Source organism: Emydura macquarii, unplaced genomic scaffold (assembly GCF_026122565.2).
Source record: "Emydura macquarii macquarii isolate MOO-44397 ecotype Brisbane River unplaced genomic scaffold, CSIRO-AGI_Emac_v2 contig_3044, whole genome shotgun sequence".
Classification (NCBI taxonomy): domain Eukaryota; kingdom Metazoa; phylum Chordata; order Testudines; family Chelidae; genus Emydura; species Emydura macquarii.
In genome coordinates, this window is record NW_027133181.1 from 6,394,840 (window position 1) to 6,421,113 (window position 26,274).

A 26,274-nucleotide genomic window follows, 5' to 3' on the forward strand; every position below is an offset into this window, starting at 1 on the left:
CCAGTTAGAAATAGAAGAGCATAACCACCCAGCTATATTTAAATATTCTGAACCAAACCGGCTCAGCACGAGGTTAGACAAATTCAGACTAGAATTAAGGTGCACGTTTTTAATTAATCACTGGAACAACTTACCTAGGGATGTGATGGATTCCTCATCACCCCAATCTTTAGATCAAGATTCCTTTTTAAAAGATATGGTATAGCTCAATCAGAATGTATGGGTTTGATGTCAAAATCACCTGGGATGCAGGAGGACCTAGGTCAGACTACATAATTACACTGGTCCCTTCTGGCTCTAAAATCTATGAAGTTATGAGTGCACAAGCTTTAATCAAATGGCACCCACTTGCAAGGGCTGAATTAGGCCATTAGGGACTCTAGGATGCCCCAGGGCAGAGTAGAGACGTAGAGAAGATTGTCATAGAATACCTGATTGGGAAGTCCACAGCCACAAAAGAGCCGAGATATTTAAAATTTCCCCTGTGGGTTAGTTATTAGTCTTTGTGGCTGCGTCAAACAGCAGCAAGGTGAACTGATGGCTATACTCAACAAGAGCTAAATATGCCTGGTAGGCACTGTGCTGCATTAGGGACACTGTGGAGCTGCATTGCTCAGAAGAAACACTGGAGGCTCTCTGCCCTGTCTTCCAGAGCTCCCGGTACCTGTTGGAGTACACAACTATAACACTGCAAGACATACTTCCCCTCCCCCAATTCAGTCATGTGATTGGTGGCTCCATAGCCTTGCCAACTCTCCTCCCCCCCTTGTTTGCTTTGGTGCACTATGAACCTACAGAGGAGTAATTAGAAAGCAGCCCTTATGCCCCCACAGTACAGGAACTGTGATTTCACTCAACCACGCTCACGGGTGGTACCGGGCAGGAGAAGGAGGCTTTCCTCTGATGCAAGAGTCAGGAAGAATCTAGTCCTAGTGCTTAATGGAAATTGAAATGGGTATAGAGCTTGGCACAGCCGTAAATCTGCTACTGGGATTTGGTTTGGATTATTAAAAGCTGTCATAAATCCATCTCTTTCTGTTACAACTCCTGTCATTCTTAATTTTGGGGTAATTATTGAATAAAAAGTTAGACTAAATACAAAATATCAAATGGAAAACACGGCCTGTATTTAATGAAAAACAATGTGTATTTGTAAAATGCCAAATTTTAATCTAAGCAGGTGCTTCTTAATAGGTACATCTGTTTTGGTTATGTATTGGGGCAGATGTGCAGTGAGATTACTATGCAAACCACATGTTAATATTTGTATGAATAATGAAACTACAGATATTCAGCTCTGTCCTATTTCATTTTAGGAATTACAGAAATTAAGCTTCCTTCCTTTTTAATTACATCTTGCAGAGGGACTGTAATCTCTTAATCTCTATAAAACTTCTCTCTTTGAGCCTACACACTGGCATGCACTCACATGGCATCTGAATCATTCAATCTACATTAGAAACTGAAGTCTACTGCTCAGTTGTGTGCTTTTGCAGACCAAATTCTGCCCTCACATACACACGTGCAGCATCCACTGATTTTAATGCCTACCATCTGCAAGCATAAGAGAGTAGAATTTAAACCTAAGATCCAAAGACCCATTTTTTCTGCTAAAGTTCATGCATATAAGGGATCCTCACAGGCAGATCTATTTATGTGTGAAAAGGAATGCAATTCCCCTGATACTCTGTCCCCTATTTCTCTGTATCCCCCCAGAGGGCTTTCTGCTGGGGTTAGGATCCTGTGGTTGTTCTGAGAGCATCCAGGAGAGGGTGAGGAGGGGAAAGGTTGCGATAGGTCTAGGGGATGCCCATCATCTCTATCCTCAGTCCTGTTGGGAATCTGCTCAAGCATTGATACAGCTCATGAGAGGAGTCATCTAGGCTCAGGAAAAAGGTCATCAACTGCACTTGTTATAAATGAAGCAGGTTTGCTTTTTGCTGTCTTATGAGTTTCATTATACGTTATCAATTATCTTGTATTTTATATGGTCTTAGATTTTTACTATTAAGTCGTGCATCCAGAATGCTAATATAATTTTCTTGCATTTTACAAGAGGAAAAAAATAACTCTGTGTCAATTAGGCCATGCATGTGAATGAGGTGACAGAGGCTGTTTTTTCAGTGCCACAAAAATACAAGATGTTTTGTGGATTTGCCTTGAATTTCCACTTTCCCTGATTTGTGAAAACAATAGTAATTCAGTTTTGTTTATGTGAAAACCACCTTCTTATGTAGAAGATGATTGCTGGTAAAACTTAAGCATTTTGTAACAAATGAAGCATAATGCTGCCCTGTTGCAAATTTGCAATTTTTGCAAAATTTCTCAAATGTGCTTATGTGGCTATGACAGGACCCCTGGAACTGTGGGATTGCTGTGCCCCCTTAACTCTCTAGCCTGGGCTTTCTCTCTCAATGCTTTCCTAGTGACAAGCAGCAAATCACACCAGGTGCAATTATTACTCAGCCACCACCATCCAGGGACACACCCAGCTAAGTTGCATGAATGCTTTCCAAGCCACTTATGAACTATACAGAGGAAGACACCAGCAAATCCCCCCAGCCTTGCACCCTCAGAAATGTATCATCTTACACTACTCAAGATAGTCTCTTGAACAATGCAAGCTCATTAATTAGTTCGCCACTTCGTTAAAAGATAATGGACATGCACTAGCCTTTGTAAGCTGAGCAGATTCCCCAAGCACTTTAGACAAACTCACTGGTAAGAATAAAATGTTAAAATAGGTTTTTTTTAACTACAAAAATATAAATCTTCAGTGATGATAAATGGTAGGCATAAAAGTCAGAGGTAGTTACCTCAGAAAATAAAAAATAAACACACATTCTGAATTCTAAAAACTTCCAGACTTTAGCAAGATTTGAATCAAAAAGTTTTTCTCACCCTAGTAGATGTTACAGGCAGCTCATAGTTCTTAATACACAGACTGAATTTCCTTCTCAGCCTGAGACCAGTCTCCTCAGTTCAAAGTCTTTCTTCCAGGGGTTCTTGTTGCGTTCAGCATAGGGGAGGCAGAAGAAAGATTGACCTCCTGGTGCCACTCTCTCTTATTTTATACTTTCAATTCACATCCCAGGGAAGATACTGGCCCAGGCATGTCCTGGTGGGCCTTTGCTGAATCACGGAGTTGAACAATCCTCATTCTGTGGTGCTTGTGCAACTGTCTCTTACAGAATTGCAATTTTTTTGTTTACAATTCCCCTGCTGGTCAATGGCTCGTGATTGTTTCTTAATGCCCATTGGGTGTACGTTACTACCTTTGTTGCCACTAGGGAGCTAGCAGTGGGTGTCTCAGGAGTTTCAGGAGATCATGACCTTTCATATGGTACCTTACAATGTATGCCTTGTATGAAATATCACAACCATATACAAATTATGAGTATGGGGGTTACAGGGTTCTATTTTAAGGCACAGAGCAGCACCATGGCCAAATGATGTTTCATTTATTATTTTTTAAATGCCATAGGTGGATACATTATGCCCCTTAAAGTAATACACACATTCTTTTAAAGATTAGCATAAATTAGCTCCTGAAAATATTCATGAAGAATAACTTGGTAACTTAAGACAGTTCTGCCATTAATGCTAAGGCCTCTAAGTTCACATCCCCTTCTACTCACTGGAACAAGACCGTGAGAGATTCTGCCTCTGAAATGGTCTGATGCAACACTTGCTGAAGTCTATGGAAAAACTCCCATCATCTTCAGTGAGCATTGGATCTGATCAAAAGTGCAGAGTTAGCATGCTGAATTCCAGTGGTACAATAGAAATTGCTAGAGGCAGTGATTGGTAGTTCTTGGTTTAACAATTTGAAGGGCTCAGTGGAAATTCAAACTGAAATTCTCCTCCATCATTCAGGGATATCAGCAGAGAAATGGAAAGTCCTTGTCTCTTTGCCTTATATTTTTCATTTGCAGTGTGGTGTTCAGTATTTGGTATACTGAAATCAATAGATGTAGGCGAGTGATTCATTGGACATTATAGTTTCATTAAAAAAAAAAACTTTATCTTTTTTATTAAAAAACACTTAGATTATTAAAACTGAAAGAATTTTAAAAATTGAATTTGTTTCTCCTCTGTAAAGTTGTATATACTACTGGCAAGTCACTCAACTTAGTCAAATTTGCTTTTGTTTATAGTCCATTTCATTTCTGGTTCTCATGTATTTCTCAACATTTGCAGGTTGGTGACCCCTTTTCAAAGTCAAATTTTTCTACCCCTTTACGTTTACTATAAAATAGTAAAAAAAAATACATAAATTACAGGCCTATATAATTGATTTATATGTTTGTTTCAAGAGATTGATAGAGAATATTTGAACTTGAAAGATAGAGAATGGAGGTGCAAGAATTTTCTTTGCTTAGATTGTAATCAAGTGTTCAATGTCCTATGACTCTCCTGACTGACGTTGCAATACTGCAGTATTTGGATTGCACACAGTACGGCGAGTGTTTGTTTAAATCCAAGAAACAATCCCACCTGTATGAAGTCCAGTTAAAAATACCATGACAATATGTCTATGAATATTAGAAGGATTTGATTTTTTTTTTCAGCAGTTCCCTCCATTGCTCCTGACTCCTTTGTCTCCCCTACAAAAGGCCTTGGTGGGGGAGAGATCCCTAATGATGGGGATATAAGGAGGTTCTGTGAGAACCTACACAAAAACAGTGGTTTTGGTAGAATGAGGTGGATAAAAGGTTTTTGGGGAGCTCAGTTTACCCTCTCCAGTTTCTTATCTGGGTTATCTGCATTAAGACATTACCATTACATTGTCTTGACACATATAGATGCACATCTTGTTACAGAATTAACAATATTAAATAACATATTGTGTGAGCATATATAGTTAGATCAATCATTAACCCTTCCCCTCTCCCCCTGCTCCCTAGAATTATTTAAACATACTTTTAATATGGTATAGCTTCATTTCTGAAGGATACATAGTCCTGGTACTTCGGAGTGGCGTTAGCCAGGAGTGTTCTTGAACTCTAGCCTGGCATCTCCATAAACTTTTGTTTTTATTGGGATATCCAGATAAATTAGCTTTTCCACTGAAAACTTTGAAAACCATCTGCTCTGCAGCTTTGACTCCATTGTTTTTATGAAAGACATAGTCATTCATTTCCATCCTCTGTCATTTGCTGTTTATTATCTTTTGGGGCTCTTCTTCGCTGCATGAACTCATCAGTGATTCCTTTTATTCTTTAGATATTCTTGCCTACTGGATATTTGCTATGCAAGTTTTCTTACAAACTGCTCCCCTTTAGAAATGTTCATAACTGATCCACATTATTAAATATGTCCTACCTATATACATAAAAGGAAAGGGATAAAAGAAAGGGAGTTACAGAGAAGCTGATGATTGCTCAGCTCTGCATTCAAAATAACCCATAAAAGACTCAAGAAACTGATTTACCTATGCAAAAAAACCTTACTTTCTCTTATGGCAATAAAGAGCACACTGCACAACCCAGTTCAGCATATAATATATGTTACGCACATGTAATCTGTTTTAAGTTAACACCATTTTTTATATACATAAATCATTAAAAAAACACATTTTGAACTGTTTTTCACTTGTCTGTCATCATATGAGGGAAACATCACAGGAGTAACACCATATGTCTGTTCTTTAATTTATACAATATTCAGTCATCGCTCATTCAGTTTCCTGATTCTGTTAATTGACACTGATTATGTGTTTTCTACTCATCTAAGGAATGTACTTTATCATCTCTGAACAAACTACTATGCACTACAGACAAAGATGGATGGAAGTGAAGAACTGAGATGCCTATATCAAACAGGATTGGAATATATTATATCATTACTAGAGCTGGGTGAAAAATTTTTCAGCTATCACTTTTTCCCTGAAAAATGCAGATTTGGATGAACTGAAGCCTTTCCCAAATTCATGCTGAATTTTCTGAAATTTTTCAGTAAAAACAAAAGGAAAGAATTACCAAAAAAAAAAGAAAAAAAAAAGAAAAAGAAAAGAAAGTGTTATGTTTTGATATTTTCAATACAAACCATTATTTTTTTCATTCAAAATGACTTTTTGATTCAAAATTTCCTTTCTTTTTTTAAAAAATGTTTTTAAACAGTTGAAAGATAAATGCACATTTTATTTTGGGTCAAAACAATTTTTTTTCTAATTTTTTTTCTATTTTTTTTTGTTGAAAATTAAAAAAAAAAATTGTTTTGGATTGACCCAATACAAATTGTTTTTCAGTTTTTTTCAGTACAATTGATGAACCAAAAAAATCTATTCACAGAGCTCTAATCTTTACATATCCCTACAAAATAGGGATGTTGATAATAGTTACCTATCTTAAAAGACACGGGGAAACTTTGAATTAATGTTTTCAAAAAATCTAAGATTCTTAAATCAAAAGCAGTATAAAAGTGCAAAAGATTACTTTTTATTATTTCCCATAAAGTATCTGAAGGGTATAAGATAGTAAGCGAACCACAGTTCTACCCACAATTGTAGATACCTCAGGGTACCAAAATTAACACCAAACAGTAGATATCTGCATATGTTCTCTTCATATTTTAGCCTTTAGGGTGGATTTTCCAATAGACTGGATATCGACTTAACTCTGCTTCCATTAAAGTCAGTGTTAAAAAACTCCCATCGTGAACAGAGTGAGGCCAATTCTAAACACTTCTGAAAATACAAGGCCTGGTGTCAACCAAACCAAAAATAATTAAATCTTATATGATTGTGAAATAACCAAGAAATATAGTACGGTATATAAATAAGGGTTGACTTCAAAATGTATATACTATCAATTAAGAGCATTTAATCTGTTTTCCCACAGAAAGACTTGTGTAAGGTCAACAATTAAAAATCTCACAACCATAGGGTTACTGAGCCAAACACAGCCCCTTGCCTATGTGATTCATAAGAGACTATTTGCTTGTAACATTTCTCATTTAGTTATCCATTTCTTTTAGTATGTAAACCTCAAGGTTTTCCTGAATCAAAAAGCTTATTGGAGAAATGGAGTGAACATATTTATCTCATCTTAATATTATTGCTCCTTTTTTTTAATTTTTGTTTTTTGTTGAATTCTGGATTTTAAAAAAAAACCTCTTTAGCATTTGTATTACAAAGGCCTAGAAGGGGAATAGTTGAAAGACAAACAAATATGATTTTTGGATTTTTTCCTTCTAAAATAAGATTAGTAATTCTGACCAATAGGGGATAGATACTGGAATAAAATCACTACTGACAGAGATTAGTTGAATCCCTATGGAGAAAAAACTCATCTCTTATGCATGTTATTAAATAGAGAACATGCCTAATACCTAATCAGAAATGTGTGTATTACACTAATCTTCAATTTGTGAGTGGTACTTTTTTCCCCTCATAACACCGTTTATGTACACAACATTGCATAGATAAAAGTATGTTCAGTAGTGAATGTCTTGTTGTGACAATGATTATGATTTTGTCAAAGATGTGACATACCTAATTTTACAAATGATTTCAAAACTGAAGTCATATCTGCAGTCAAAAGTTCCTTTTATTCACATAAATTAGTGTGGGAAAGCTTTAATCAGTACAGTCATGCTAAATATCTAACACTCAGCACTCACCTTTCTTCAGCATCAGCAGTAAAATGTACCTGTAAACCCTTTTGTGCATTCTTTAATGCAAGAAGTAAGCAAAGGTGAAGAAACCTTTAACAAGATTGCTTGAAAACATAAACAATAAAAAATATGCAATAATCAAAATATATGTTTTAAACACCTAATCATAAAACATTCAGAATATTGACATACATAGTTAATAACAGAGAAAGTCTTTTAATACTTGTAATGTAAAATCCTAATCTTTACAGGTGTTAACAAGATCTGGAATACATAAGAGACCACACATCACAGAATTACTGATATCCACATCAATAACAAGGTATTACTGTGGGATTAAGTTGAAAAAGGAAATGTGGCATGTTTAGATAATGTTAATGATTGGAAAGGATGTTCCAGTAAATGCCAGGCACAATGAGTTAATATAATAATAGTGTTCACTTCCACAGGTGCTCCTCTTCTGAGGATCTCAAATGCTTTTTAAACAGTAAGGACCAAACTCTGCTTTCAGATACATGTACAACTCCCACCAAAAGACAATGTGTACCGAAAGCAGAATTTAGCCCTAATTAATTAAAATTCACAACAGCTATGTCAGATAGAATAAGTGGCGTGTGATCACATTTTTCTATGCAAAGGCAAACTGAATCAGAGAACATTTAAGTGACTTGCTAAAAGTTATACAGAGGCTGGAATAAAACTAAACACTCGCCCCTTTCCTTATGGTTAATGCAGTAAACACTGTTGGTTTAAATACACTTCTCTATAAGGTGATGACCAAGCACCTTGCTGTCCTGCCAGAAAATGCTGATTCCCTGCTCTATGCTTTAGGCTTCAGTCACCTCTGTAGAACATCAGAGGGGAAAGGCTTTGTATAAGTGCACATAACACTTTATGAAAAACCTCAGAAAAATAAAGTTCTGGCCCAAGTCCCCAGCAAATAGTTAGGTTCCTATTCTACACTCCATCTTAATAACAATTGTACATGATTTGCCCTGATATCCCCATTACATATTGACACTTCTTGTCTAATGGTCAGTAGGGAAAGTGCCTTTACTTAAATGTTTTTCCTTCATCAGATTCCTCAGGAAAATGAAGCAAAGAATTAATCCTTGTGACAGTTACAAAGGAGCTGACACTTCAAAAAATGTAAAATGTGAAGGACATGGTAGAAATAAAGGAACAAAGGGCAAATATTCCATGTGCAAAGGCTCTTGTTCAACAAATTTGGCCCTGGGTGGGGCAGCAAATTCAAACTGTGTCCAGACTGCAAAAACCAAAGAAAACAAATAAACCCAAAGGAGTGTGTGCAATATGTACCTGAAGTAAAGTTGTTAGAGGAAAATCACATGTTCGAATGTATGAAAACAGTACAAAGCCTAACGTTTCATAGAGAAGGTGATTAAGATCCTTACATGTATGCTGGTGAAGTTATAAACTGTGCTTGATCAGAGGATCACAATATCTCTGAGATGAGATTTGGTTATGAAAATGATAATACAACACTCTAAGGCTTTGGGTGACCACAAGCAATTGAAAGTTAGGGTAGTCAATTGCTTATTATAACATTTGTAAAGTTAATATAACAAAGTATGATGACCCGAAATGTGTCTTTACTTAAGCTGTGCCCAGAAAGAACTTTTCAAAAATAAAAAGGAAGGAGTTACAACCAGTGTGTGCTTTCCAGGATGTATGAATGACATGAATGTTACCATGACATGAATTTTACCTTGATAATAAGTGTAAGAAAGTTGAGTAGGGAACAAGGACTCCCTCAATGCAATTGAAATAAGGATCCTAGTCTGAAATCTTGATGAGATTAGAATGTGTTCTGATAAAGTGCTTCAGAGCTGAACTTGTTTTTTCTTTTTTCTGGGTGTACTTGTGTTTTACAGATTTTTTCTTAACTATCTTTTGTACAGCTAAAAAAACCCCAGTCTCTCAAATCCCACAGAGCTTGATTATCCTTTCCCTGATATAAATCAGGAGTAGCTCCATTGAAGTCAATAGAGCTGTAAAACCAGTATAAGATGCAAGAGATTCAGACCTTCAAAATAGATGAGATTTCAAATAAAGAAAAAGAATTAAGTAAAATATACACTACCTTTTTCTATTTGCTTTCTAATTCAAACTGCCTTGATAACCAATTTATTTTGTTTTATGTTGTCTAGTAAGAGTAAGATAACCACAACAGAAAATCTTAAGCATCAAACTCATTTTCAGCTGACTTATTTTAAACTAAAATGTAATTCTATGGTGATAGGCATGGTAGAAAAAAACTTAAATTAGTTAAATAGTTTAATAAACAATGAGTTGATTAGTTAATTAAACAATGCTTTGAATATTGAGAGGAAGGAAGTTTTTATGGTTCAGGCAGGGGACAGAGATATAGAAGATCTGCTTGCAATTCATGGCTTTATCTCTTGAGGCAAGTGGTTTAAGGATAAATTATGATTTGGCCTATATGCCCATTCAAGGGAGTAGGGAACTACCCTTACATCCCTTCAAGAACTCCCATTTGGACATATAGGAGTAAGCAAGTGCTGTATACCTTCTTATCCCTTCCTTACCCCAGAGCAAATGGATGGAGAGTGGGTAGGATGGGCAGGGAATGGGTACAGCGTTAACTCCACTCTGCTACTCACTGGACAGCACAGCTGTGTTGGCATTACTGCTGACCAGAGTAAGAAGGAACCATAGAGGCAGTTATAGCACAGAGGAATGTATCTGACTGACAGCACAGATTCCTGGCTATCCCTGAAGTAGTGTAGTGCATATACCATCCCTTGCTCACGGTTCTCCCTAAATCATAATCAGTTCCTTAATCTCTCTGTTCCTCAGTTTTCAGTCTGTAAAATTGGGATAATAATACTTCCTCATGAGGGTTATGAGATTAAATTTATTTGTGAGGTGCTCACATACTGTTGTGATGGAGGCCATAAAGGCAAATGTATGTATAGTACTATATGAGTGTTTAGTACCATTGATCCCTAGATACTACAGTATAGGTGAATTAGAAATATGCTAATAGAAGAATGCTCTTGTGAACAGGACTAAGAGTGAAAAGTCTTGGATTCTCTTCCAAACTCTGCCTTCTCCTGTGAAGTGGGCAAATTACTTAGGCCAAAATTTCAAATTTCAGGTCCATATTTGGGATCCAAAATAAAAGTGGCCTGACTTTCTGAGGCAGTGAGAATCTACAGCACCCACTGACGTCACTGCAAATTGTGGATGTTTGGCACCTCTGAACATCAGCCCATTTTCACTGAGATTCTGGAATATGGATTTATGTGCCTAATGATAGGAAACCAAATTAAAAAAAATTAGCATTAACTTTGTGCCTCAGTTTCTTCATATGTCAAATAGTGATCATATTTATCTCAAAGGCAGTTGTGGGAGTTCAACACACAATTAAAATGCTTTGAGTTTCTTGGATCAAAGGCAGAAGAGAGGTGCAAAATATCATCACTAACTTCAGGCAGAATCAGAGTGAAAGCTCTGTAAAAGGTGCATAACTAGTTATGAGGAAACCACGGATTTTTATGTAAACGCATATATAATTTTCTCCTTGTAAGGCATAGTCAACTGTCAGTTATAACTCTGTGAGGCAAAAGAATTGGCAAAAATATTAAATTAATTACAGATATTAAAACAAATATCAGTCTTCAAAAGGCCTTTGTTGCCTTTTTTGTTCCTTTGAAGATTGTTTTTTATTATTATGGATACCTATAATAACTTTTAATTTGAATAATTCAGAACTATGAATTTAATTTATATTATTTGTCTTTCATGTGTAGTGTTGTCTTTGGGCTTTTAATTGATTTTTGTTGTTGTTGTCAAGCACTTTGAAACTTGTGAAAAGTACTGCATGAATAGAATAAATAATGGCACAGTCATAAGAAAAAGCAAAGAGATATTTTATTAAAGAGAACCTTCCACAGAATAGAATTCTGTGATTTTTAGAAATTTCTGAACAATTACAATAGCATTAGCACCAGGTTCATCTGAAAGCAATGGTATTGTATCTGTAGAACAGGCATAGAAAATGCTGCAAATATATGCCTTTGATCTAAATGACAGAAAAAATTTGCTAAGGACACGGTAATATTAAGCATGTTTAAACTGACCCATATTGCTTTAAATACAGGTACTGTGTTTCTCATTTTGATGAGGCCATTCAATTTAAAGCAAAAATGAAATTGTTATGTGTGTAATATGTATAATATAATTGGGCACATTAACTCTTACAGAAGTAGGTTAATATTTTATATGCATATATCCCCGAATTTGTCCTATTTTGCAGATGGATTTATCACAAGTCTGCAGACATAGCTTGCTGCTAGAAGTGGACATGAACAATTAAGTTTTCAGTCAGAACTGCAGTGAAAGATTCCACTCTAGCTGCATTTGCTAAGCTTTTGGTAGCTGTATTGATAAGGCAGAAAGAAGTCCAAATGTGAGAAATCTGAAGTGGAGATGAAAATCTCATGCTTGGTTTGTACTTTATCTAATAATATGTTGATCCTGAGTGGCGTCAAACTAGTTTAAATCATCGGGGTAAAAAAACAGTGTTTCTGTTTCTTCTCTTTTAGAAGTAGGCTAAATTATTTGACTGTACTATTACTTTCTTATCATGAGTGAGAACTCAAATACATTTTGTTAATACTATAATTATAGGAACATATTTTCAGTTTTACAAGCTGTTTAAATACATGGGTTGGAAGCAGTTCATTAATATTCCAAGCTTGTCCCCCCAAATGTCATAAATTTGTGTCTAACATCTCGTCAGACTCTGTTTAATCACTTTTCATGAAATAATACAGTAGGATAAATTGTACTTTCTATTTTAAAATGAATCATATATGCCTTAAAATATGCTGGTGACATTTAAAAAATTCAGTTCATTCTATACTGTCTGTAAACTAAAAGGCTCTAGAATGCTAAAAAGAGTATATTTACCAAAATTGTAGAAATATATATTGAAGTGTTTAGCTATTTCCCTGACATTGTAAGTACTTTGGAGCAGGGACTGCCATTTACTATATGTTTGTACAGTGCCTAGCACAATTGGGTGTTAACTTTGTGTAGGCCTCTAGGTAGCTACCACAATATAAATAATCATAATTATAATAATAATGTTTAAAACAGTTATACAGAAAAGGATAAACTGAGCATTAAGGTTCATGCCTGTGTAAGGGGTGGTGTGTAACTCCAGGAGCAGCACTGGAGAGGAACTGTGATTCCTTCCCTGCTTGCTTTTGCTCAGGAATATAGAGAGGAGGCAGTAAGTTATGGAAGATTTTTAAAAGATTTAGTTTGCTTCCCCATTCATGATTGTTCAGTTCTGCTATTTGATACAATGGGGCAGTCCATAGCCAAGTCTCCACTCACTCTATCCTCACTACCTATCTTCTTGTTCTATGCAGAGCAGTGCTTAATTTGTGACGGGGAAGAGCCCTGGCACCTCTAGGCTTGGCAGTTCATAGCCCTGGCACCTCTGGGCTTTCCACATCTTTTATGAAAGTAAAAAAATTGCTTGAGCCCCAGCGCCTAATTGCTTGAGCCCCAGTATCAATTTCATTACAAATTAAACACTGATGAAGGGAAATAGCCACAGTGCAGGAGCTGAGCTCCACATTAGACTCAGTCCTAGGATACAGTTAGGTCTTACTTGGCCATTAAAGGAAGTGAGGACTAGGAGGGAGGGAGATGTTACCCTCCTTTAATCTCTAGCATAGCTGCATAAGAGAAGTCTACAATGTAGTCAGCAATGGTTTTAGAAAATGTTAGTGCATACATTTTATTCAAGATATATCTTTTGCCTCTAAAACAGTGGAAGAATGTAACTAATAGGCCTAGTCTACACTTACCTGGAAATTCGGTGGCAGTCAACGGGGGTTACAGAGTAGCTTGTGTAACTCCTGTCAATTTCGTAACTTCCCTTTAGTGCGAAATCTCCTCTGCGCTGCGCCGACAGGAAATGTGTTCCCGTCGATGCAGCACTATACCTTTTGAGGAGGTGGTTTAATTGAATTAATTTCCGCTCACTCGATCCGGATAGATCGATCTAACGGTGGCGAATTTCCCGCTGTCAGTGTGTACATACCCTTTGAGGAGGTGGTTTAATAGAATCGACTTCTGGATCGATTGAGTGGGTCTTCACTTCTGCCCAATCAATCCGGATAGATCGATTTGACAGTGGGGAATTTGTCGCTGTCAGTTTTTACATACCCAAAATCTGTGTGGAAGAATGGATACAGTGGGGTGGGAAAGCTCTTTTTATCTACTCTTAAAAGTCTTAAATAAAGGACAAAGATTCTGCCATCCTCATTCCTGCTGCTTAATACCTTGCTCTACAAGTAGTCCCCTTCAAACACAATCCATTTTAAGTGTCACATGCGGGGGCGGGGCTCCTCAGGCTCCCCAGTTGCATGGCAGAAGTAGGTCTTCCTTTAAAGTGTGCAGCATACTCCCAGCTAGTAGGCACATGTAGCAGAAGAGCCATGGTTTTGCCTAATCCCTGTTCTCCCTCTTTCCTTTTAAGCAAATTGCTCCCGAGAGAGCACGTTGGTAACAGCATTAGCTCGTTTCTTGGGCAGCTCTTCCAGGTAGGTGTGTAAATGTGCGTGTGTGTGCTTACAACTATGCTTTACTGTAAAGGGGAACACTAATCTGCCTCTCTAATTTCAGTGGGATGAATATGGCCACCTTTACTCATGATGAGTAGTACCTAATTGTACAGGTAGTCCCAACTCTGCCACTCTTACTCTGAGTGCAACCTTACTAAGTGAAGATGGATAGCAATGGTTATACGAAGTATTAAGTGAGTATTACTAGGGTTACCTTGTATGGAGTGACATTCCAATCAGAACATAATAATATAGCCATAGAGTGACTGAGGAATCTAGAGAGATGCAATGGGATTATTTCACTTCTAGCTTGTCTGTTCAAATCCAGGACAGGATTCTAGGATACTGAAAGTTCTCACTGTTTGGTAACTTATGTTGTGCAGTAGTTGAGGAGGAAATATGAAGCATCCTCTACCTGCACAATCCCTGTTTGCAGTAGTGCAATGTGCAGCACCATAGCCACTCTCCTGGGATGTACAGTGCCCTAAAAAGGATGGGGAGAATGGAAAGAATAGGAGGAGCTATTGTTCTCTCTCTCTTGCAGCCCAACCAGTGGAGCTGTCCAGAGAGGGGAGCCTGGTGCACTCCTTAAAAGCAAAGTAGCAATCTCTGCAGCTGGGTGCTGAGACATTTTGACTAGTGAAGAATTTATAACTGAATGACCTGAAATAAGTCACATGATGAACAAAACTGGCTATTTAAAACATGAATCCTTCTCCTAGTCATGCTCCTTTTTTTTTTCTTGAAAACTTAAATCTAAACCAAAACAGGTAAATTCCCAATTCATGCAGAACAGAATGCTAAACACCTCGAACAAGATATGCAAGGGTCAATTTGCTATTCTGAGAATAGAAGGAGAAAACAGGCTATTTATGAACTAACTAGAGTTTCTCATCTTCCATTCTCTCTTTTAGAATTATTTACTTTTACGTTCTTTTGAGATTTGGCAGACACCAAAAAGGGCCCAAAAAGTATTTTTTTCATGAAAATTTTGCAGATTTATAATCTAAATTGAGATGAAGCCTACCTGTTTAAGAGACAGTGCAATCATTCTCATCTTTCACAGCAGGTATATGACTGGTATGTAACTCAGGGTAACAGTAATTTCCACCAGAGGTTAAGGCTCTTTTTTCTTATGCTCTGACATAAGAATAGCAGGAAGTGCTTGGGGAAACAAAGAAAACAGTAAGCACTGAGTAAACTTACAGCATGCACTTGGAAAATGGGCCTGGTCTTATAGAGACTCATCTGCAGTTTTTCTGTTTTGTTATTTTTTCTGTGTAATAGAAAATTATATTCATTTGGATTTTGAGATGGAAAAATACAAGGTTAAAATGGATAGATTTGTTTCAGTTTGTCTTGATACAGCCCATCATTTGACAGAGACATATTAAGAAAAATCCATTCTGGCTTATTCAAATGGTTGTTTAAGCTTCTGAAGTGGGAAGAGATAAGAGGACTAGAATTGAGATGCCCCATCCAGCTGATCTGAATGTAGAATGTTTTGGTAGCTGATAATCAACAGCCCAATCCTGCTTCTTTTGAAGTAAATGGCAGCATTCCCATTGGCTTCAACAAAAACAGGATCCAGAGCCAAGGAATTGTTCCCTCAGGATCAAAGTAGGATCTCCTGTCTCTTGATATATATATTTCAAGAAACACAAGATTCTACTTTATATATACCCATGAGTCCAGGGTTGCCCCTTCTAGAGTAAAATTTTCTTTCATGTTCTGTTGGGAGGGTGAATTTTGTGTGGGAAAAGGTTTGTTTCCTCTCCTTGTGGAAGAAGCCATGAGACTAGAAGCCCAGGAAGCGGCCTCTGGTCTCTGCATATCCCTGAGATCCAAAAAGATCAGCAGGTCGGGGAAAATATACAGAAGTCCCATAGCTTCAAGTCCCTGGAAGTTTCCCAGTACTCTGCTCTATTGCAATGCACTTCCAGGGATTCTCACAGGCCATAGCTGTTCCTGGGAACCCCTCTTCTTGAATAATTCCCACCACAGCTAGGGCTCTGTGGGAAGGGCAATACAGGTCTAGGATATATTTACCTTTCTTGGAGAATATCACTGGGACTCCCAGAAAGAAAATTTGTGTTCCCTGATCCCCTTCTACACCTAATGAAGGGACTACTTATTACCCAGCCTCTCTCTCCTCCATGTAGATGTTAATCCCATGGACAGCCTCCCCCTCCTGGTTCCTCGGAACAGGGGTATGGCTCTAAGACTATGGCTGAAAACCTCCTCTCCCATTTCCTTACACAGAGAAGTGAGAGCCATGTGGGGCCCATGGGAAGGCTGCTAGTGTGTGGCCACAGGGATTCAACTACAAGTTAATGCAGTAGGAGGCTCCCTGAAATGGGGATTCCAAGCGCAACTGCAGTCAGGGGAAACCAATGAAACTTGGAAACTACTAAAGAGTGAGAGAGGACAACAGAGGCCCCAGAACAGGTACAGAGGCATACAGGGTGTGAGTCTGTGCTGTTCTTAAGAGGCTCAGCATAGAATTTGAAGCCTGGCAGTAATAGTATAGTGGTAGTGGGGTTAAAGTGGCCTTATGTTCTCTTTGTGCTCACCTGATCCTGGGCTGTTCCAGCACCAGAGCAGACCACAATGTAACTTAGAACTTGTCTACATGAGCATTTAGTGCACAGGAAGATGGGATGTGTGAATATACCTCACACTGGTCCCTGCTGACATGTACTGACTGTGTGTTAGTGCACTTTGATCTATCTTGCTTTGAAACAGGAGTAGATAAAAGTGCATTAACAAACAGTTAGTGTACAGCAGCAGGCTCCACATGCCAGTTAGGGCGTGGCAGGCTAGTGTGGAGTAGATTCACACCCCAGCTTGCCAAAAACTAAATGTCTGTGTGGACAAGTTCTCTCAGAGTCCTTACAGGCTCTCTAAATTATGGTAGCTTGTCACTGGCTACCTGTGAGCCTCACTGCTGCCCATGTACTGTGGTCCCAACCCTGACATATCCCTTCACCCAGCCACAATCCCAGTGCACCCCGTGTTACAGCTAGTGAGGAGAGGTCCTCAGAAAACAGTCTGCAATCATCTTCCTCCATTTCTGTGTTGATGGAATTCTTCTGTAGCTGGATTCGAGGACTTTGAGTCCCTTTACCAGAGCCGGGGTGTGACTCTCATTCATGGCCTTCACACTAATGACACCAGGTTTCCAGCAGCTATCTTTAGATCTGTGAAGATCTCAAAGGAGGCACAGGTTTTAAGAGTGAAACACCCTGTACTTTCCACAGAGGAGCAAACCCCACCACAACAGAATAATCATGGGAAACTGTGAGGGAGCCTGACCTCATTGCCTCTATCCCAGGTTCTCTTCTATTGGGAGCTGGTGATCTTCTCCAAATGATATCCTTTAAAGGGAGAAAAACAATATGCTTTGGTGTTGTTGCAGTTAATCACAGCAAACCACCAGAGGTACCAATTATAGGGCATTCATATCAACAACCTGTTTCCATAGTGTTTTTTTTTTTTTTTTTAAATCATTCAGTATAAAAATTCAACCCTGTTCAGCATGGTGTTTGTTTTTTTTCCCCAGGTAAAAATTCCCTCTAAATAACCATTCTCTCTGCCATACATAGCATTGTTAACATACATTTATCTTGTTTCTTTTCCTCATTCATTAAATCATATAATTATAGACAGTGGGAATCAGAAAGACCTATTAGATCATCCAGTCTATTTGTCTGCTAATGAAAGACTGTTCACCGCATTGTGTTTGGTAACCAAGCTTTGAAAATCCCAGGCAACTGGGCTTTCAACACTTTGTTGTTCTTGTTTTGGATTATTCCACTACCCAGTAAATCTCATTGCAAAGATTTTTATGTTATGTTGTGCGATGTGACTTAGTGAATAAGACTGTCATGTTAAAGACCTGAGCTCTATTCCTGTATCTGCTTTAAATGACTGGAACAATGTAGCAGTTAACTTACTTATAAAATGGGGAGTGTGATACTTGACTCCATTCTAAAGTGGGGTAGGAAGGCTTTCTTACTAATAATAGCATTGAATTGTACAGGAATATAAACAGTACTCAACATAGGTTAGACTGGAACTCTTGGTAACCTGACTCTCAACTTTCCTTAAGCTAAAGGATCTTTAGATATGAGGCTGTCTTATGGCTATAGAATATGGAACATTGCCTATCGTGGCAGTGCAACAGAAAAGGCAGTATGGAGATTCACCCAAAATTTGGAATGGCCAATCAAATCTAGTGTGCCAGTTATTATGAACACTGACATACCTTGAGGTGACTGTATTTAAGGTTATCTGTATATTTAAGCCAGACCTTGAAAGCATGAAAAACTTCAAAAAACATTGTATTGAGATGAGCAAAACAATATGGAACCACAGAATATTCATAGACCTTTGTATCAATAAGTGTTATATGTATTTGTGTGTCTCTGGCTCACAGAGTGGGTTCTCTGTGGAATGTGGAATTATTAGTGGATGACTAATGCAAATTCCCAAGGCAGGTTATGCAGATGCCCAACCTTTGAAACCTTAGTGCCTGGGGAAAGGGGCAGAAACTGTTTTTGCCTGTTTCAGGAGGCCTGAGAACAAAGGTTTTTGGGATATAAAGGATGAACTTGAACTGACAGAATGATTTTTGGGTGCCTACAAACTGACATTACAGGAGTGGGTGGGTGAGGTTCTGTGGCCTGCAATGTGCAAGAGGTCAGACTAGATGATCACGATGATCCCTTCTGACCTTAAAGTCTATGTTTCTATGAGACATGACCTGATAACCAAGAGAGGCAAACCCTTAGAGAAGGGTTTGAAAGACTTGGGAGCCTATCAGGGAATCTCATGAGGACTAGGGGTGAGGACTGGGCAGGCCTTTGTTAAGCTTAAATGTGCATTTATATTCTTTTATTGTTTTATGTTTTCTCCTTAAATAAATGTACTCTTCTTTGGAAGAGCTGTTTGTTTCCTGGTAACTGCTGGCATCCATTGCTCATAGGCCTTAGAGAGAAAGCAAAGCACAGGGGCTGTCAGACCTGCTAGGATAAACACAGTGAAGTGCAAGAAGGCTACAAGCTTAAACCCCTTGGCAAGAAGGAGAGGGACACTGGTTTGTCTCTGAACTCACTGCATTTTCTCTGAGTTGCCCAGAGTTTAATGTAATATTATAGGTCTAGTAACACTAGAATTCCCACTCTAGTACGTCATAAATAAGAGGGACTATACTACAATCCTGGAAATTTAAAATTCCACTTCTTTTGCAGAAAGGGTGTGTTGTCTTTATGGCAACTCAATGTTATTTAATGAAATTTACTCTGCAGGATAGCTAGAACTTAAAGGACCCAGGACTGTATCCCTCCTCCCTTCCCCTGTGATGTGATGCCTTTCCATATGCAGCGCATTGGTTCCTCCCCCCCTTTTTTTTTTTTTTTTTTTTTTTTTTTTTTTGCATCCCTGTCTCATTCCAAACTTATGTCTAGGTTAGTGCTAAGAGAAAGTACCACAACTAGAGATGGTTGAATAATGGATTTTTCTCTTTACTGGCCAAATCAAAAGACTGTGCAGGGGAGGGAATGGTTTCAAGTTGACTCAAAACGAAAAGCTTTCAAAATTTTCAGCAAACCAAAAAGCTGAAAATATTTTGTTTCAGGTCAAATGAAACATTTTCTTTCATTTGAGGTTTTTATCTTTTTTTAAAAAAGATTCAATTGAAGTAAAATTTGAAAGAAAAAGTCGTTTCAAAATGAAAAATAGAAACATTTCATTTTTAAAATGTCAGAATACTTGATTCCTTCAGATTTCAGAACAAATTCAGTTGTTCAGTGTTTCAGTTGACTCAAATCTGCACTTTTCGTGTACAAAGTTTCCTTTGGAAAAAATTTCATGTAGCTCTAAGCATGACTAACTCACAAACTGAATGGAAGAGGTACACTGTGATCATCTCTCATTAACAGGATGCAATGGTAGATAGCAGCCAGATTAGTTGACAGTGTTTGTATCTTGCCATGCACCTCTGGCATGTGAATGCACTTGCTAATTTACTGGCAACCACTGTGGTGTCTATTAAGAAATCTCTTCAGAAATATCTACATGAGGCCATGCTACTCTAAAACACACTTAACATTTAATGCTTTGAGTGCATTTTGAGTGATTTTTCTATTAACTCTATGCAGTTCCTCTGACAATTTAAAGATAATTTTAGAGGTTTAATATTGAGACATAAAACTATACTTTTTGTACTTTTACCTTACAGCTGAAACAGTGAGTAGTACCTGAAGTATGTATGAAAAGGAGCCGTTATCATATTTCATTAGTAATTATAGATTATAGGATATTATTTGTCCCTCTGCCAATCATTGAATATACCATATATAAATAATGTTATTGTTATTTTTGACCATGATTCTATGATTTACAGACATAGAAATTCAGACTCCAGTTTTGTACTTCTTGCCCAATCTGTTTAGATTTTCCTGTAGATTACTAATGTTCTCCTTATTAGTAATATTTATTTTAGAAATAAATTCTATTTTCAGGGAAAATCACAAGTGGATTCCATGGGCTAGATCCTCAATTAGTGTAAATTGGTATATTGGCATTGATGGAACTATGTTGCTTTACGCCTCCCCATGACTTTATATTGAGCTCTGAACATATCAGCGTTCTGCAGCCTCCACAAGCTGGACAGCAGCCCTGTTCGCTCCTAGGTTGGAGGGTAAGATGCATCCAACCCCTCCCCTCTGCAGAGAGTCTCATTTTGCTGACTTTAAGAGGTGGAATGGACTTCACCTTGTATGAGTAGTTGATCATGTTGGGAGGTTAACAGTTGAGTCTGGAAAGGCATAGCATTTCTATTTCTCCACAGAAGGTTAGATTGGGTGTATGAATGAACAGTTAGATACAAAGGCTGAGAATAAGAAAATCCTAGTTGATAATTTTACTCAGGAGCACATAGAGATTATGCACCAGAATATCAAGTGGTTTAAATTGACATAACTCCATAGGAATAAATGGATTTATATTGTTTTTTAATCTGTTCTAATGTTTTGTTTACTTCTAATCTACTTGCGTTTCTTCTCATAGTAGATTCTTTTACTGTTTTGTTTCCCTAACTCTGGCTCAGTTTTCCTTTTCTAATTTTGTACATTTGTATTTAACTCACTACTAGACTTAGAGTCTGTAAATGAAATTTATCTTTTAATTATTTTTCCACAGCTTGTGGAAAATGTTTTATTTAAATTCTCAGTTTAAAAAATATCATTAAGCTCATGCTAAGGTTGTAAATATCTAGTAATTACTTAAGAGATAAAACACTTAAGGGGACATTATAGCTTTTGCAAGAAACACAAATATTATGCAGGAAATTCAAAGTTAAAGTTTTCTTTAGGTTTCTCCACCTCTGTAGTTTCATATTTCCTAATATTATTTTTTTTTAAATATAGTCCTTAATTTTCAATTTCAGCCTTTTACACATATGTATATTTTGTAAAACTAGAACTTTCTTTATTAGGGTGGAATTCACTCCTTGTGTAGCACTTCTTAAGTTTTCTAAATAGGGCTTATGTGGGACTTGAGTGGCACATAGGACTTAAGCTGGTTACGTGTACTTAGGTGAATGTCATCCTTAAATGGTTTATAGCTACTTACAAACTTAACCCCATCTTAAATTATTCTGCCAAGAAATTTCCTTATTTTTTAAAAAATATTTGCTTCTGAATTTCCCTCCCTGTTCAAAAACATTCAACTACAAATACAAAGTATAGCACTCATAAAAATAAATGTCATGAAACTTTGTAACCCAATAGTACTTATCTTGTCAATCAATCTATAGTCTCCATTCAATTCAAAGCAAAATATGGACAGTTACCTTTTTAACAAACAACAACAAAAGCATGCCACATCTTTGCAAATTTAAAGAATATTTTCTTGAGTCTGAAAAAGGTCTAGAATTGCTTCATCAGGATTTTCAGTATACACTGGAGTGTACTAGAATTATAGTTCATCCTCATTTTTGGCATGAACCATTGATAGAATTGTTGTAATAGGTGTTTGGCCCTCGTTTATTTTGTTATAAGAAATATGATTAAAAGTGTTCAGCTGGATCCAGACAAGCCAGCAATAAAGAAAAGGCCAAAGAGCTGTCAACTTTCAAAGGTAATGATTTCATTAATGATGTCCAAACAGTTTATGAGGATGAAAATATAAAAAAGTTGCTTCTTGAAATGCTTAAAGAGAATGTTGAACCTGTTAAAAACTTTAAGCACTATGTTGTGTTCACTCTCATCTTGGTATTTTCTGAGAAGTTTCCAAGCTAAAAAATAATTACTATAACTATTATCTGCTTATACACTCTCAGAAAGCTGTACCTTTATATTCTTCCTTGAAACAATTTGCTCATTTTGGATCATGTTTTAGCTAAAAGAGACAGTTAACACAAATCCTACTCTACCATCCTAAATTTCATAATAAGTGATGAAATATTCTCCTCCCAAAAAGGCACCAAAAGTTAGACTCTTAAATCCTTAGTAGGTATATAAATAAGTGGCCTGAATTTCATAAGAGTGGGTGTTCGTGGGTAAAACTGCACCCACAGAAATCAGGCCTAGATTAATCAATGTGCATTGGGTGCACTTGCACAGCTCCTCCATCTCAAGTTTGGCCTTGCAGCATCTCCATCATGATGGTGGGACAGCCAGGCAAAATTTGAGTGAGTGGCGCTACAATCTCAAGTGCCAAGTTGTGACTCTAGAGTGGTCTTGCCCCGTGGTACAGGAGCTGCACCTGTGGGATGAGTGAGAGGTGAGCTTATTCTCCAGCTGCCCTGATCTCTCCACCACAATCCAGGACTAGGGTTGCAGCACCAAGGCGGAAGGTAATTCTGTGTGTGGATGGTGCCCACTCAGCATGGTGAGGAAGAGGAAGCATTGCGCACTCACTGGATTGGGAAGCTTTACACTGACCTCAGTGGACTTTGGCTCTGGTAAAAAATGAGGCTTAAATGATACCTGAGTAAATATTTCAGTGTGGCTAATCAGCGTATTCTTTTACAAGCTAAAAACGTTTTGGCTGTAAGAGCCTTAGTCACTCTTTATTATTATTGTTTAGTGTAGCATTATTTTAAAACATTATTTGTATTATTCCTTTGAAATAATTACAGACATGGCAATTATTCCTAAAATAAATAAGTGAGATTAAAAAACCACCACATACAATCCCTCAGTTAGATGAATCAATCCCCGATACAAAAAGTCCATGAAACAATACCTTAAAGACAGCTAGACGAGAAAAGTGAGTATCAAGTCACCCGTTCTTGTAGCTGATTATTTGGACAGAGTGAGGTGGAGTTACTTGTTACCTTCTAATGCTAGAAATATAGTCCAGATTTGATCAGGGCTTTACAAAGTAAAGCATTTGGGAAATATATGATGAGTATTGTGCTTCCACAGGTAATTCTAACGCCCCCAGATTATATTAAACAGTTGAGTGAGTTTCTGCTATATAATACAGGATTAGTACACAAACAGTGCAGAGAAACAGGATTAACCAGGGAAGACTGCAAGGCTAAAGTGCTATATTTTGTGAGCGTCAATTGCTGGCTGTTGCTTAAGTACCATCTGTCCATCTTTTAAATGGAAGGAGCTATTCTCCTCCACTGCAAGAGTTCCGGAGTGCAGATATAGTTAGCACTGTCCAGGCAAGACACACTTCGAGTCCCTAAGAGATCTACTTTATTAGTGACATGCCAAACTGTTGACTATTCTCCTAAACCAAACTTTTCATTCTGAGCAGCATAATAAAACAGATATATATTCCCTTAAAATGAAAATATGGTTCATTTAACTGAACAAGCAAAAGACTGAGCTGGAAAGTCAGGGGCGATATTTTACCGCTTAACGTTATCCTCATTAAATGTTGCAGATACAGTAAGTTATAAAAGATCCTTCTACTTCTTTAAAAAAATCATCCATGGTAGAAGGATGAGATCTGCTCCTTCTGTTAGGTCTCCTGTTACCTTATCCCATCTCACCTTGTGAAGCTAAAGCATTTCAGTGCTTTGTAGCAGTGGACCAATAGTAGCACAGTCCATGTGTGGTTCATAAAGTATGCATTAGCACCAGATGCACTTTATAAAGCACAAACACAATGTGCATCCTATAACGTGTGCACTGTCCATTGTATCTGCAAAATCTGAAGATATGCGTCTAAAGAATAAGGGACTAAATCTGATAGTCTGGCCAAACTGCAAGAAGGGGTTGTGGGCAAAGATTGCTTTGAGACACTTTTCATTGTCCAAATGCAGGGGTAGATAGGTTTTTAATGTAAATTAGAGCAGTGTGAAGTCTGCTGTAACTTATGTCCAGCTGCTCATAACCCCAAAGGACCCTTCTGTTAGCCATGGATCAACCTGGCATATTGACACGCACATCTCCTTTGCCTGGCCTGACCCCCTACACCAGTGGCTAAGATGGGGTGTGATGTAGGGATCACTATGTCATCCCTCTGCCATCCGGGTGCAATTAAGTTGATGATAGCTGCTTCATGCTGCCAGAGTGGTGCAAAATAGCCAGATCACAACAGTAAATTTAACTTTGTGGTGTTCATCGGATCACTGTTCTGTCACTTTAATGATACTGATTCAGCAAAGCTGCTAGGAGAAGAGAGCTCTTTTTGTCCATAAACATTAAAATTATGCATTCCCAATTTTGAAAGTACACGTATCTATAGAAAGAGATAAATACAGCTATATATATACTTATATTAAGATCACTCCCAGAACCAAGACTCAGGGGTTACCTTATTGGATACCTCCTCTAAGTGCATCTACCTTCATTTACAATGGCTCATGCTCTGCCAGTACTTGTTAGTCAATTCTCAGGCAGGAGCAATATAACAAGCCAGGGAATCCCCATGTTGTAAAGCTAATTCTATGCCATCTGACTGGCTTGAAGCCATGTTTGCCCACTTTGTGTCCTGCAATGAGCACAGCTTGGCAACATCCAAAGAATCTCACTCAGTGTTTATATTTCCAATCTGCTCCCCAAGCATCTTGAGTTATATCAAAAAAAATACTGAAATCTGAATATCTACATCTGCTTATTTGTTTGGTTACTCATTTAAAGGACATTTTCAGATTAGCCTGACACAATAAAAGAAGACAAAATGAAAGATGTGTTTTAATGGCACCATAGCATTATCTTATTGTATTCTGGTTCAAATTCAGCAGTTTTAGCTACACTTATTTATTTATTTTAATCTGAATGTGTGCAGTTCGAAATTCATGTTTATTAGGCACCATCAATCTCAGTTTCTGCAAAGAATAGACAGTGCTTTTATGGTTGATTCTGTTTGCTAGTCTGTTGCACAGCTGGGTATAGCTGATGAACAAGTAGGAGACATATTAGGAAGTTTGATTTCTGGAAGTAACTAGAAATATCCAAGCAGAAATATGCTCCAAATCGCAAACTGTTAACAAGAGAATAGGAGGTACAAAGTAAATTCATCTGAGAAACAGTTTCTGAAGACAGCTACGGTGTCTCTTGATGGTAACTTCCTAGTCTCTGAACTTCTCCAAAGATCTGTTATCCTTAATAGTAAGGTTTCATATCTCCAAAAGCAAAAGAATCCTCCCAGGTCCTCTCTTCAGCAGGGAACTTAGTATATTATCTGTGACCTGCTGCAGCCAATCTACCTCGCTGAAAAAACTCCAAAGAGCTAGCAAAAAATACAACCATTCTTATCCAACTCCATTACATCCATCACCCTAAAACATTAGACACAAAACTGTGAAACCCTTGCTCATGTTGAAGACCATCTATTCACATAAATTGACTTCAATCAGACTAACTTGTAAGTAAAGGCTCATCAATGTAAAAGTTGTTCAAACTAGACTTATGGAATTAAGTAGTTTTCGGGAAGTCTCAGCCACCCAGGTATAAATAAATTCTAAATAGATGACATAGATGTGGTGCTTTTAATTTGGTAATGCACTTAGGACTAAATCTTGGTCCCATTGAAGTCAATGGGAACTTTATCATTCACT

The 26,274-nt window shown here is 37.5% G+C and overlaps 1 long non-coding RNA gene across 1 annotated transcript in view; it reads left to right on the forward strand.

Annotated features, from left to right (window-relative positions):
- LOC137141333 (uncharacterized) overlaps positions 1 to 26,274 on the forward strand; it is a 63,919-nt gene that overhangs the window by 36,593 nt on the left and 1,052 nt on the right. The gene's annotated exons all lie outside the window — the stretch shown is intronic.